The sequence below is a fragment of the Carlito syrichta genome, unplaced genomic scaffold, assembly GCF_000164805.1.
Source record: "Carlito syrichta isolate Samal-C Ts95f unplaced genomic scaffold, Tarsius_syrichta-2.0.1 Scaffold304902, whole genome shotgun sequence".
Classification (NCBI taxonomy): Eukaryota; Metazoa; Chordata; class Mammalia; order Primates; family Tarsiidae; genus Carlito; species Carlito syrichta.
This window is the reverse complement of record NW_007248998.1, coordinates 1-15,669: the sequence shown is the minus strand read 5'-3', so window position 1 is coordinate 15,669 and position 15,669 is coordinate 1. Positions and strand designations below refer to the sequence as shown.

Sequence of the window (15,669 nt, the reverse complement as noted above, 5' to 3'; positions counted from 1 at the left end):
AGGGTGGAGTGTTTGTCATTATGGGTGTGTTTAAGGAGGGGGATGAAGTTGTGGGTTTTGTGGGGTGGCCACCCACAGGGCTTCTCCTTTCTCGACGGGGCCACCCACAAGTTCCCTTTGATGCCGAGGTGGGTGAGGGCGGGATAGGGGTTGGAACTTGAATGCCCTCAAGCAGCCACTCGCGGCCTCTTGAATCCTCGCCACACTCAGGTGCAAGGATTCCAAAGCTGGTTTTGGGGGACACCCCCAAGGTGTCCAGCCATCATTATAGAGTTAGTTCGAGGTTGCTGAAAACTTTACCAAGTTGTCAAAATAAATTTGGCACGCGTATTTTAACATACTACATAAAATGCCACACTCTTTGATGGTATTAAGTGACATTCGGTAATTAGATCAGCGATAATAAGTCAAACACCAAAGAGTCGAGAATCAGAGAATTAGGTCTATGTACGTACAGAATGTATGGCAGTATTATTGTAGGTGCTCAAAAAATGTTTATTGAATGATGGATAGTTAGTAAATGCTTGGTTGATGAAATTAATAATTAAAACTCACCGTTAGCCAGTATATGCCATGCGAAGGGACCACATCTGTTTTGCTCACCATTGAATTCCCCGTGCCTAGTAAAATAAAATGCCTAGTACACATATAGTTGATACTCCTTATATTGCTGAATGAATAAATCAAAACTTGAAACAACCATAGTAAAAATCCAGTTCCTTATGGTGAGTGTGTTTTCGGTGTCCTGGAGGAGTTCCAAATGATATTTCTATTTTTTTCCAAGTCTTCTCTATACTCAAGTTTTGTCATCTTTTTTTCTTACAGAATTTTCAAGGAACTTTACTTACTCATCTTTGTTTCCAGTTTACCCCTACTACCTTTTTCCTTTTTTTTTCTGTCACACTCTGCATATTTTAGTACATTTTCTCTAGTAGTTTAGTTCAGTTTCATATTGCTCAAGAGACTGAACTGCTTTTCTCCTTGTTTCCAGATAATCTCTCTGATACATTTTCTATATTGTCTATTCGTTTTTGTTTATAGGGTAAAATTGCCAGGAACCCAGAGTTTAGGTACAATGCATTGAATGTGGCTTGATGGTAACACCTTTTCTTTGTCTTCTCCCAAAGAAAGAGTTTAAAGAACGCTGTACACAGTGTGCTGCTATCTCTTGGGGTCTTACAGATGAAGGCAAATATTATTGCACTTCTTGCCACAATGTTACAGAGGTAAGTAACAAATATAATTTATGAATTTGCTTATATTTTAAAAATTGCAGTTTCAGCCTGTGTATAGCCTAATTTCCAAATAATTGATGTATTTTTTAACACTCATGCAATGTCCAAATTCCAAGAACATGAGTAGTCTTCAAGTTTTTACACATAGGTTAAAGGAATTTGTAAATCAGATTGAGGATAAGTTTTTGAAATTATGTTGAGCCACATTTATAAATGATTTCCTGATTCAGATTGTATGGTTTAAGGGGAAATAGTTAAAATTGTATGTAGGGGTGATGCATTTCTTTTTATTAGTTAATACTAATTTAAGAGTTTTTATTGTATCATAGCTTAGAGTTTAGGAAGATGGAATGTTAGAAAGCTTGCAGACTGTTGAATATTGGAAATAAGCTTCATTATCCTTTTATCTTTGTTTAGTCCCTTACAGAGTACAAAGTGTTTTTGTATCCATTATCTCATTTCCTTCTCATCACAACCTTTGAGATATACTGTTATGCGTATTTATAGATGGGGTAAGTAGGGCTTACAGGTTGAGTGAGTTTGCCAAAGTTATACAAGTATAAAGTGTTAAGTCAGAATGTGAACCCAAGTCTTCTGACTCCTGTATTTATTTTATCCATCACATCTGCCTCTTAAAATACAGATTGTCACACTATCCTGTGTAACCCTGATAAATGACGCTACCTTCACACTGGGAGTGCTGGTGTTCTGGTGACCACACCTGCAGGCCAGCATAACCAAAATAATCAAGGTTGTGGACAATCTGCTACTGAACAGGCTAAACATGCCAGCACTCTTCTCTATGGAAAAGGATTAGCTCAAAGTCTATAGAGCCCTGAAGGAACAGATAGTACCTTTACCATACAGACTTAAGAAAGGCAAATTTGGGCTCAAGGTCAAAGTAACTGTGTAAACTTCTGCTGCTGACCAACATGGAGTAACAGGGACCAAATTTACCTTCCTACCTTAAGCAACTAAAAACCTGGACAAAATAAATGAAACAAGTAAAAAAAAAATTTTTTTTTCCCCTTGAGAAAACTTGGTTAATTTAGCTTGCAAGTCAGTCACACAAGTAATTTTTCTTGAGACAATTAATATTCTTCAGTCTATAGCTGGAATGCTCATAGCTACTTCCTATTCAGTCACACAAAATATTAAAAAGATATGTAGCAGCCATGAAAAAGTGTGAAATCATGTCCTTTGCAGCAACATGGATGGAGCTGGAGATCATGTAGGAGCTAAATGGTCACAAAATTGGAATTAATAGACACTGGGGACACCAATAAGGGGGGAGGGGCACAATATGTCCAAATAACGAATATGCATGTGTACCCCCTGAACCCCCCCAAAAAAGGTATTTGCTTACTTTATAAATTGTTGGGGTTATGGAGTTGTTCATTGTCTTGATTATGGTAATGGCTTCATGGCGATATAGATATATTATGGATATATCTATTTATATCTTTATACCAAATTGTGTACTTGATGTGTACATTTTGGTCAGCATACTATTTTTGTAGGAATTGAACTACATTAACTAGCTGAAAGATTGTCAACCTGCATGGAATAACTTGTCAATCAAGAATATAGAGTTCTTGAAGGTGGACAGTATCTTTATAAAGACCAGGAGCCTAGCTCAGTGCCTTTCTTTCAGACAGTAGACTGAAAGGAAAACAAGCTGTATTGCATAATTTAGTAGTTACTCTTGGCTTTATGGTGATCCAGGCATATTCTTCACAGAAAATATGAGAATGTGATGTGGTTGGTGCTCTCTGGAGTTGAATAGTGTAGTGTTGAAATCTAGTGGATGGGGAATGGCTGGTGAGACAGTAGTTAGGTGGAGAATGAAAGCCATGATATAACTTGCCCTATTTTTCTTCCCCTTTTATTGTCCTCCCTCTTTCTCTGTATATAATTCTTCAAGCTCCAGACACTCTGAAGTCTGGGGAAAGACCTTCAGAATTGGTAAAGGAACACAAATGTTATCCTGGTCTGTTTTACCCAGGAAAAAAAATTTTAAGGTCCTGAGTTTATCTAGTTTAGACAATAGATGCTTTTGCAAGTGTCTCATGGACATTTGAAAAGATGTAGGGTAGATGTTTGTGAATTTAATCGATTTTTGTGATTATAAGAGCAATGGATATTACTGTAGAAAATTTGGAAATTGTGAAGATGAAAGCTAAAATCATCAGTAATCTCAACACACATTTCAGTCTCTTTCCTGTATATGAGAGGGAAAAAGGAATGTGTTTGAGTACTATTGAATCTTCTGTCTTAACAATTTGGAAAATACTTTTTCTAAACATATTTTTATTGACTGCAAATATTCCATAATATAACCATTCAGTAATTTGTTAATTACAACTATAATTACAATTATCATTGATCCTGGTGCTTACAATTTCACTCATTATGCTTTCCAGAACATAACTTAGAAATACGCTTGGGGGATGTAAAACTCTCTTCTTAACCATCTGTTTCTGTTTCTTGCAGAGATCTAAGGAAGTTGTAAACACTGAGGCTATTCCTAATACCAAGATAAAAGCCATCAACCGGGGACTTAAAAGGAAAACAAAGCTAGGTAAGCTCTTTCTTCATATGAGCTTAACATTCTTTATTCATGGTTTTCACCTTCATGATGTGGGGACGTGGAATGTAATTTTAATTAGATTCTGGAGAAAAATGCCAGATTTTACACATAAAGCAAATAATCCAAAATAAACTTAATTATTGATGATAAAGTCGGATGCAGATTTCTTGAAGCATATTCTTTGACTGTCCATAAGTTGCTTTTCCAGTGGAACAACTATTATACAAAAATAAGAATAGCAAAGGGAGCGTGTGTTCTTTTTATCTACTGGCATGTGTTCTGTATCTGTTATCCATTATGAATATAATTTTCTGTGCTTTAAAGGAAAAAATGATTATTTTTTAAAATAATTCAACTGTGGAATTGTCAGGTTGGGTGAGTTATGATATTACATTTTCATAAATCCATTTCTCACATTGAATTTTTAACATATCCTTTTAAAATAGGGAAAATTGGCCGGGCTCAGTGCCTCAGCCTGTAATCCCAGTGCTTTAGGAGGCTGAGGCGAGTGGATTGCCTGAGCCCGTGGGTTCGAGACCCGCCTGGGCAACTTGGTGAGACCTCATCTCTACAATAAATAAACAATTAGCCGGGCGTGGTAGCTCACACCTATAGTTCTGGCTACTTGGTAGGCTGAGGTGGAAGGATCACTGGAGCCCAGCAGGGCGAGGCTGTGGTGGCTGGGAATGTACCACTGCACTCTAGTCTGGGTGACAGAGTGAGATTCCAACTCAAAAAAAAAAAAAAATAGGGAAAATTATTTTCCCTTAAAATAACCTCAGCATGAATGTGCTTTGAAAGGTAAAGTATTTCATTAATCCATTGAGTATATACAATTAACCATTATTGAGAAAAATCTGAGGTGAACTCTTGACTTATGCTTTTTATTTTTGGACCAGATTCTCAAGTTGAAACCAGGCTAATGATAATGGTAGGCTCTTTTACATGAGGTGAATTTAAGGATGCACACACATGAAATACATATGTATATATGTATGTTAATAAAGTATTCATATGAAATACATTGACATTCTTAAATATATAACAGAATACATTCATACTAACTCGTGTTTCCGTTAAACTTTAATAATGACTATTTTTATTGGGCTGAAACCTAATTAATTTTCCTTAAATTTTATCAGAGTAAAACCTGACTAATTTAGACTTGACTAGTTAAAATGTGTAGTTTAAACTTAAATTGCTTAAGGAACTTCAAGTACTTTATATTAGATGTTGTGTTTATAGTCAACCTCAGCATCCTTAGTTTCTTCATCTGTAAATGAAAATAGTAATATTATCTGTTATGTAAAATAGGAGCACAGACTTCAGAATTTAAAACACAACTTTATCAGTTTCTAAGAACAGTGTGCAGGAAGAAGAGTAAGCTCACATATGCAACTTGAAGACTTTAAACTTCTAGAACTTCTGAATGCATCAAAATTACAGGCTTTCTGTTTTACTCTTACAACCTGAGATATTTCCCAGGAGGGAACTGGGTTAGTTAGCAAGAATGGGGAGACCTTATGACATTCAGGTAAGGGAGAGAAGTTGAAGTCCTCTGATATTCCGCGGAACAGGAGGGATCTTGTCAGTAAGACTTCAAAAGCTACATGCAAAAAGTGCTGATAACATAGTTTTCAGGGAGTTATAGTATTTGTTCAGCAGTGAGTGGTAAACTATAAGGAGCTTCACAGACTTTATTGTTTCCTTCAGTTGATAGTTGTAGTTAAACACGTAGCTCTGTCTGTTGAGGTGGCAGATTTCTTCACAGTTTATTAGGGTTGTTTTGAAGATTCAAGAAAATAGCCGACTTAAAACACCTAGCACATACTTGGTATCTAGGCTGAGATTAGTCAGCATTAGTTATCTAGATTTCAGTTTCTCCATATAACCTGAAACCATGTCCAGAAAAGCAGAATATTTTATGTTCTTTGAACATTCTTATTGCTCTTTTTTCTACTCCTGGGTCGTCAGATCTTGATATTTATTCATTCATTCACCAGATATTCATTGTTCCTTTGTAAGCTAGAATGGAAAAGTTGTGGAAGCAATTACTGAGTACTTTCATTTAGGATTCTGGTGGGCATTGGTCTGGAAAATATACATTTTTATTTTTAGATTTTTGAGTTGGAGTCTTACTCTGTCGCCCAGACTGGAGTGCAGTGGCCGCTCCTGGCCACCACAGCCTCGACCTGCTGGGCTCCAGCGATCCTTCCGCCTCAGCCTTCCAAGTAGCTGAAATTACAGGCATGCGCTACCACGCCTAGCTGATTTTTTTTTATTTATTGTAGAGATGGGGTCTCGCTGTTCAGGCGGGTCTCGAACCTGTGGGCTCAGGCAATTCACTCACCTCAGCCTCCCAAAGGCATGGGATTACAGGCTGAGCCACCGAGCCCGGCAAAACATACATTTTTAAAACTTAACATGGTGACTATTCATTTTCTCCCTTATAGGTTAATATTTTAGAAAAATTATAGATAATTGGAAACATTTGAAATCTGATAAATTATACAAAATGTTTAATTTTAGTACTTGTGTTCAAATTTGCTAGATTGGAAACAAGAGAATGTAAGAATGAAAGCCCTATTCAGGGGTACAAAAAAATTGAAGTTGCAGTATGTAAAACACAAATTGTAATTATGTAGGAGTATCACAGTAAATCAGGAATGCAAATGTCTAAAGCATGTTATTTGTCATTTAGAAAAAGGCTGGGATTGGTATGTTTGTGAAGGTTTTCAGTACATACTTTATCAGCAAGCAGAAGCCTTAAAGAGTCTTGGAATAGGCCCAGAGTTAAAGGTAAGTCCATTTGTGACCACCTATTTGCTTTACACTTTGTTGTTTTAAGAACAGTAAGATTTAGAGTACAACTAAGGAAAAATCAGTAGTAACACTAGGGCTACCAGAAGAATAATTTTTCTGATTTTTTTTCTTTAATCCTCTTACTAGACAGCAATTCTTGAAGTGCATTTTACAGGACATAAGTAAGTAATACATCCAAAAGAAAATTTAGGCCAGGTGTGATGACTCATGCCTGTAATCCCAGCCCTTTGGGAGGCCAAGGCGGGAGGATTGCTTGAGCCTAGAAGATCGAGACCAATGTAGACAACATAGTGAGACCCGATTTCTACAAAAAATAAAAAAATTAGTGGGGCATGGTAACATGAACCTTAGTCCCAGCTACTCAGAAGACTGAGATGGAAGGATCTCCTGAATTAAGGATGCTGAGGCTGTGGTGAATCATGATCGTGCCATTGCTCTCCAGCCTGAACAACAGAGTGAGACCCCAACTCAAAAAAAAAAAAAATTTAGAAGATTTTACTCTCCAGGTACTTAGGAAACAGCAGGTTAAACAAAGTAAAAAATAAAACTTTGGGGGCTTATTAGTATCTTTTGTATGTTAATGTGCTTGTTTAATTTCCAGGGAGTGTCCTGTGCAATATTCACAATTTGGGAAAAAAAATCCTTTGGTGTGTATATGTAGTGCCTATTGGGATTTAAGCTCCACAGAATACACTTCGGGCACTGATATTTTAAATCAGTGGTTCACTTGAGTGTGCATCAGAATCACCTGGAGTACTTATTAAAACGCTGATGTGGCTGGGCTTGGTGACTCAACCTGTAATCCCAGCACTTTGGGAGGCCTTGGCCAGTGGATTGCTTGAGCCCGTGGGTTCGAGACCAGCTGGGGCAACTTGGTGAGACCTTGTCTCTACAATAAATAAAAAATTAGCCCAGTGTGGTAGCACACGCTTGTCGTTTCGGCTTCTTGGAAGGCTGAGGTGGAAGGATCACCGGAGCCCAGCAGGTTGATGTTGGGGTGGTGGTGAGTGTGCCACTGCACTCCAACTTGAGTGATGGAGTGGGACTCCAACTCAAAAACAAAAAACACCAATGTGTCACTGATGGTTCTGGTCCAGGGACTGCACTTTGGCTTTCCTACCTTCCTGGAATAACGTAGTGCTTCTACAATTATTTGAATTTCATATTCCCTCATCTAGTTAAAGCCATTTAAGGAATTCTTTAAAAAACCAGTTATTTAGCAACAAGTTGGTTTGTACATTTGCTTCATGCTCTTTGTTGGAAGCCAAGTACCAAGAGATCCAGCCAGGTTGAGGAGAGGGATTTATGCGTACATGAAATTATATGGTGGTATATTAGTAAGTGATACTAAAGGCAAAAGGGGAAGATAGAAAGATCAATGTGGGCTGAAATCACCAAGGAAAGATTTGTAGAGGAGTCTTTGTTCTTCAAACTGGTAGTTGGAACAAGCCAAAACAGAATAACCTCTAGACCAGTGCATGGCCAAATGGATTCTAGGCCTATCCTGAAAAACATTACAGGAATTAAAAATTGAGAAACATGGAAACACCAGAGACTAACCCATGACAATAATTGTGTTAGGTAAGATTGCTGACAGTGGGGGCTTGTGACCTGATTTCTCCCTATGTGTAAATGTTTATAAATAGTTGTATATAGTTACCTGTATAGCTACAGTAGAGTTTCATCCTGCATAGCTTTCTACCCACTTCATTAGGGATTAATTCTGAAAACAGTTTTTCCAAAATTAGCTGATGAGCACAACTGTTTAGACTTGATTAGTTGAATGGTATTATGCTAAGAACATCGGCTCCCAAATCAGAACTCACTCCAAATCCTGTTCGTGGCTTTTCTACTTATTGGCTGGGTAATCTTGGCTAAGTTACTCAGTTTCTTCAGTGGTAAAATGAAGATAATGGCTATATTACAATATTATATTAGAGCTAAGAGATGCTTGGTACCTAGTAGGTAATTGGAAAAGGTTTTCATTTAGTTTTATTTTCACATGGGACTGGTTGAAGGACCTGGTAACAGCTTTGCCCCTAACTAGAAGTGCAGTCATAAATAAATTGCTTTCTTTCTCTGATCCTTAACATAACAAGATATGAGAGGGACCCCAAAAAACCCAGAATTATATCATTTAGAGGGCAGGCCCCTTGTAGTATAGGCTTCCCCCACTAGGTAAGTGTTCTAGGAACCCGACAGCATTAGTGAACCAGCTAGTGTTGTTATGCGAGACTGCATTTGGCTTCAGTAAATTGTTTTTTGGAGATTCTTTCAACTCGTTTGCTCATTTCATGATGGGTGATTTATGAGTACACCTGCCTACATCCAGCTGAGTGTTCAGCAGTTTTTTGGTTTTTTGTTTTTTACCAAAAACAGCATGACCCCTGTGGCTCACCCTCCCTATTCACCTGATTTCATCCCAAGTGACTTTTTGTTTGTTTGTTTCCCCAGATAACAAAAGTCCTCAAAGGGACATGTTTTGCCAATGTGGAAGAGGTAAAATTAAAAAATGGTAGAAGCACTAAAAGGCATCAAAATGGATGAGTTAAAAAGCTGTTTTGATCAGTGGAAAAAACATTTCAGTAGGTGTAGTGCATCAAATGTAGAGTACTTTGAAGGTGACTGAAGTTCAAACATGTAAGAATAACTACACGATTTTTTACAAACAAATTCCGGGTTTTTTTTAAGGATCTCCCATCATAGATGTTACATACATACACCAGAGGATTTTGTGAATACCATACAGAATGAAAATAAATACGCCAAGTACAGGAGATCTGTGGTATAGATATGCCTGTATATTTATCATCATAGTCTCAATCCCCACTCATTTCTTTTCCATCTTAGAATGAAGTTCTCCATAATTTTTGGAAGCGCTACCTTCAGAAGAGCAAGCAGGCATATTGTAAGAACCCAATTTATACCAGCAGAAGGAAAGCTACCGTAAGTCACAAGTCTGAGCAGTGGGACTGAAAGATATGTCTATTAGAGATGCGGATGGGTTCATGACCAGTTTGAGTGTCTGGGCTCATGATGCTTGTCAAAAGATTAAACTTCTGTTACAGTCCAGAAGGACAGGGTCACTGAGACATAGGAATTCACTTTAACTTCTAATTAGACTAGTTGAAACATAAAGGAATTTGTGGTTGATTTTCTAGATAGAAGCTTAGGAATTTCCATCACTGTACTATTATAATACTTTTTTTTTCTTGGAATGCATATTTACATTATCTAGCATTTCAAGATTCAGTTCAGTTATCATCTCTGAAGCATTTTGTGAAGAAAAATATATCTGGATATCCCTCTACATCTGCCAGAGCAGCTGTATTTTTAGCAGTTTGTTTTTAAATGCTTTATAAACGTGCCATGTAATATTTTATTTGGGGTAGTGGATGATTTCACTGCTGAGAAAAGCAAGTTTGTAATTGTCAGTGTGTTTGATGTGTGGTACAGATGCTTCGCTATTTACAATGGGGTTACATCCCAGTAAACTCAGTGTAAGTTGAAAATACTGTAAATGGAAAATGCATTTAATATACCAAACCTACTGAACATCATAGCTTAATCTTTTTTTAACCTTCCTTCCTTTTTCTCCTTTTTTTCTTTTTGTTTATACACCTACCTTAAACATGCTCGGAACACTTACATTAGCCTATAGTTAGACAAAAGTCATCAAACACAAAGCTTATTTTATAATAAAGCGCTGAATATCTTATGTAATTTATTGAATACTAAATGGTTGTATGACACTCCCAACTCTCCTTTCAACTGAATGTGTTTTAATTTTGCACCATTGTAAAGTTGAACATTTGCAAGTCAGGGACCATCTAAACTTACTCTTTAGGGCTGAGAAGAGATTTTGAATTTATTTGATACACATGTATTAAGAGCTTGGGAACTTAGCCCGGTGTTTCCATTTGGTTGGGTTCTCATAGTTTTCACGTGCAGATTTTAATGATCCAGGACTGAGAAACCCAGATGTGGGTAAAAAGGCATAAGTTTCAGAGATGAGCAAAAGAGATATCTTTGTGTTACTCACGTGATGCCTGTCCTAAGAAGAAGTTTAGAGGAGTCGAGTGATATAAGACACAATGACTAAAGGGAAATAACCTAAGGAATTAGCTTGGGAAATGTTTTTAAATGAAGAGACAATGAGTTTAAATAAACTCAAGAGAAATAACTTGAACTTGCTGGAGAAGATAGCATTTTATAATCATAGAATTATGAAGCATTACCCTATCTTGATATAGGAGACAGATACATCTCAAGAAAATCGAAAGATACTATATCGTTCTAAGATGACACTTTGAAAAAGAAAAGAATTACCCAGACTTCTAAGAACTTGATTTTTAAAATTTCATAGCTAAGGTATTTCATGGAAAATACGAACCAGAGCCTGGGATTCTCTCTGACATTTTTTTTTTCCTAATTTTTATTTTTATTTTACACTTTCAAAAGAGGGAACAGAGAGATAAAGTGGGACTAATTGCCCAAGGCCAGGAGCCAGCAAGTACAAAAGCAGACTTTTCTGACTCGAGGTCCATCGGAATTTTGGGGAAGTTTCAGTGCCAAGGGAAGACCAGGGAAACTCGTTATAATCCACCCCACAGAAAGAATTCTGCTGCTAACCTATCACAGTGTTCTAGCTAAAGCATAAGTTTAAAACTACAGAGGGTTTCAACTTAACATCTAAATTTTATAAAGTAGCATTTCAGCAACAAATCAGCTCAGAGGGCTCATCTCAAAAGTAGAAGAACAGAATGATTGCTCAGACGTCTGAAAAGCCAAGTTAATGCTCTCAGCTCCGCCTTCCAGGCTTAGGCAGACACATAGGGAGGCAGCGGCTCCTTGGCAGCGCCAGTTCCCAGTGTTATCGTCGTATGGGGGTAACAGCACTGTAGTGTCATTGCTGGCATCATAAACCAGGACATCGGAGGAATTCCTGCCATTGAAGTATCGGTAGCAATTCCAAACACAGCTTATCAAGTAACCTTAAACGTCAAGATAATGCTAATAAATAGAAGAATTATAAGGATCAAACAAGTAGGATTTGCTGACGTGATGTCATCTCTGTAGGGAAAATTAGGAGGCAGTTGTTTTATGTATTTCTGAATGGAGTTTGGATAAACAAGCACAGTGATTGCAATCGAAGTGTTCAGGGCAAAATCGAAGATCTGGTAACAGAAGAACAGGATGATCCAGGCTGCATGTTGTTTGTAGCCCATAAGTAGCCATTGCACATATCAGGATTATGAGAAGAGAAATCGCAATAGCAATCCACATATTGGTATCATCCATAAACTCAGTCAGCTCCCAGTTCAGAACTTGAAAAGTGATACTGATCGGGATCAGCCAAGGCGCTCAATAAAATCAACAGTACCACAGCACTGATGATCAGGTACCAGGTGCTGAGCAGGATGGTGCCGGTGCAGACATGGCAGCACAAGCAGCAGCTGTTGGAGTAGAGCTGCGTCCAGGGCTTGACCATTTTCATTGTTCCAACCGCGGGTGCAGTGGCGCCATCGTGCGCCCACGTTTCCAGGAGTGTTGACCGCAGCATCACCTGGGCCCACCACACGCTGCTGCTGGCTGCTCAACCGCTCTGGCTCGCAACCTGTCCGCCTGCCCGCCTGGCTCCACGCTCCTCTGAGAGCTCCGTGCGGCTTCTGTGGTGGAACCCTGTGCTCTGAAGGCGGCGGCAGCAGCCTCTCTGACATTTTAATATTTTGGGGATCAGATTTTTTTTAAAGGCTTTGTTAGACTTGAGTAAACCCCAGTGTAAAGCTATATTAGCATCACACTAAAATCTTGGTAAATAAATAAGCAGTAAGTAAAATTTTAAGCTGTTATATAAATTGGTAATATAATTTCTAACTGTAAGAGTGCAGCTACGAGACGTGACAATTAAGTTAACGAACGCATTCTAGAAAAAGTGCTGCATACTTAATTGCTAAATATCACTACAGTCACCTTTGAAGTACTCTCCTTGGGAAGCCAAGCACCAATGCCAGCACCTGGTCTACCCATCAAAGCGATTTTGGAACTTTCTCTGTGATGGCCAGTAATCTCATTGTATTATCCTTGATGTCCTGAATGCCATAAAAATGTCTTCCTTTCGTTATTTCCTTTATCTTCGGGTGAAGAAAAAAGTCATCGAGGGCCAGATCAGGTGAGTAGGGAGGGCATTCCAATACAGTTATTTGTTTACTGACCAAAAACTCCCTCACAGACAGTGCTGTGTGAGCTGGTACATTGTCATGATGCAAGAGCTCCTTTAGGGCCATTTTTGTATATACTTTTCTCAGGCCAAGATTTTCAGTTAAGATTTTTCTAATGTTTCTCTACTGATGTTTATTTGGCCTGCTATGCTGCTCACAGTCAGCTGATGATTTTGATGCACAATTCAATGAATTTTTGCAATGTTTTTGTCAGTTCTCCTTACTGGCTGTCCTGACCTCTCTTCCTCAGTGACACTTTCTCTCCCCTCAGAAAAATGTTTAATCCGTTTGTACACGCCCATTTTCTTCATGGCATTATGCCCATAAACTTAGACTAACATCTCTCTGATTTCACTTCCACTCTTGCCAGGTATAACAAGAATTTCAGTGTTTGTTTGTTGTTCTAATTCAAGCTCTGGCATTCTTGCAGCGGCACACAAAAAACACACAATAATAATGCATGCCACTCAGCAAGATACTGCCACATGTCAACACAAACACAGCTGTGAGATACTGATATACCAAGGTTATGAAATGAAACCTTAGCAAGTTGTTTGTACAGTGTTGCTAACGTAAGTGCACGGTGGCAAGTTTGCAAAATAAATTGCCATACCTCGTATACTTTCTTTAAAGGAAAAATGAACAATTCCTTTTATTATTATTTTTTAATTCTTTGAGTCAAGATCTCACTCTCTTGCCCAGGCTGGAGTGCAGTGGCATGATCATAATGATCATGGCTCATAGTGGCCTTTACCTCATGGGCTGAGGCAGTCCTTCCACCTCAGCATCCCGAGTAGGTGAACTACAGGCATGCACCACCATGCCCAGTTAATTTTTAATTTTTGTAAAGACAAGTTTCTCTGTGTTGCCCAGGCTGATCTCGATCTCCTAGCCTCAAGCAGTCCACCTGCCTTGACCTCCCAAAGTGCAGGAATTACAGGCATGAGCCACCACACCTAGCCTAAATACTTTTATATTAGAAGTTTAATCCTCTTAAATATATTCAGTAAATATTTTCTTAGTGTTTTGGCTACAACTGTTCCAAGAACAGTAAGAGACCTGCATGTGAATCCTGGTCCCTACTTTTTAGCTGTGTGATCTTGGGTGAGATAAAATTCTGACAACTTTCAGAAAAAGCAAACAAGTAAACAGAGAGTGGGGTAGTAGGGTAGTAGCCTCACACTAAATTTTGGTGAATAAATAAGTAGCAAGTAAAATTTTAAGTTGATATATAAATTGGTAATATAATTTCTAATGCAGTAGGCAGTAGGGTAGGGTACTATTTAGTAGAGAGTCAGGGAAGACCTTCATGATGAGGTATCGTAAGGAAGTGAGAAAGCAAACTATGGTGCTATCTGGGTAAAGAAATACAGAATTTCAGGTCTCATCCAGACCAACTGAATCCAAATCTTCATTTTAACAAGTTCCTAGGTACTTCCTATATATAGTACATGAAAGTTTGAGAAATACTGCTCTGGATGAGAAACGATGGTGACTGGGGCCACACGGTAGCACTGCAAGTGATAAGTGGTAGGACTCTGGATAAATTTTGAAGGTAGAGCCAAGAGAATTTCCTGATGATTTAAATGTGAAATGTGAGAGAAGAGTTTTTGGCCTAAGCAGCTGGAGGGAAGGAGTTGCCATCTACTGAAATGGCTGGTGAACCAGGAAGATGAGGGGTTCTACTTTGAATAAGTTAAGTTTGAGACAACTGTTAGCATCCAAGAGGAAATGTCAAGTATGCAGTTAAATATACACGTCTGCAGTTAAAGAGAGTGGTCTGGGCTGGAGATATAAATTTGGGAGCTGTCAGTGTATACTATAATCATCAAATATAAAATGCCATTGTTTGTACCATTATTTTAAGTACCCCCAAGAAAGAAAAGAATGCTATAAATTAAACTGTGACATGCCACTGATTGAAAGATAAATGCTGATTTCAGGGATGTTAAAATATGGGAGGGGGGCAGGAAGTACATTTTAGAATTGAAATATAATAGCTAGTATTTAAAACCGTAAAACCAGATGACATCACCAAAGAATGAAAACAGAAAGAAGACCTAGAACTGAGCTTCTGGGTCACTCTAGGGTTACGATGTTTGGGATAAAACAGGATCTAGCCAAACAATTCTGAGGGACAACTTGTAAAGTGAGAGGACAACTGACAGTATGGGGCCTATTGGAAGCCAAAGGTACAATGTGTTTCAAGTAGAGGGCAGTGATGGATTGTGATAAATGCTGCTGCATTTATCAAGGGGTCAAGAAGGAAGAAGGCTAGAAATTGATCAGTGGAGCAGTGGGATCAAAACTTGATTGGGATGGGATAAAAATATTGAGAGGAAAGAAACGAAGTGATAAATCTGGATTTTTTTCAAGGCATATTGCTGCAAAGAAGTACAGAGAATTTGTACTTGATATTGACTCTAACACCATCATAACTGGGGACTTTAATACCCCACTCACAACCCTAGACAGATTATCAGGACAAAAAATCAGCAAGGAGATCCGGAACCTCAATGTGACTCTGGACCAAATGGACTTAATTGATACCTACAGAACACTCCATCCAAAGACCAGAGAATACACATTCTACTCATCACCGCATGGAAGGTATTCTAAGATCGACCACATAATTGGACATGAATCAAGCATAAGCAAATTTAAAAGGACCGAAATTCTACGATGCACTTTCTCGGACCACAGTGGAATAAAAATAAACATTGACACCAACAAAGTCCCCCCAAAACCCACAAAGACATGGACACTAAACAGTATGATGCTAAACAACTCCTGGGTCAAT

The 15,669-nt window shown here is 38.3% G+C and overlaps 1 long non-coding RNA gene and 1 pseudogene across 1 annotated transcript in view; one reads left to right on the top strand and one right to left on the bottom strand.

Annotated features, from left to right (window-relative positions):
- The window catches only part of LOC110595873, a 4,177-nt gene extending 366 nt beyond the window's left edge, over positions 1 to 3,811 (top strand). Inside the window, exons 2-3 of the long non-coding RNA XR_002482137.1 lie at positions 1,128 to 1,226; positions 3,729 to 3,811. This is a non-coding gene — a long non-coding RNA (uncharacterized LOC110595873). The remainder of the gene's footprint in view (positions 1 to 1,127; positions 1,227 to 3,728) is intronic.
- A 7,657-nt stretch (positions 3,812 to 11,468) lies between these two features.
- On the bottom strand, positions 11,469 to 12,160 carry LOC103263346 (annotated as a pseudogene).
- Between the last annotated feature and the right edge of the window lie 3,509 nt (positions 12,161 to 15,669).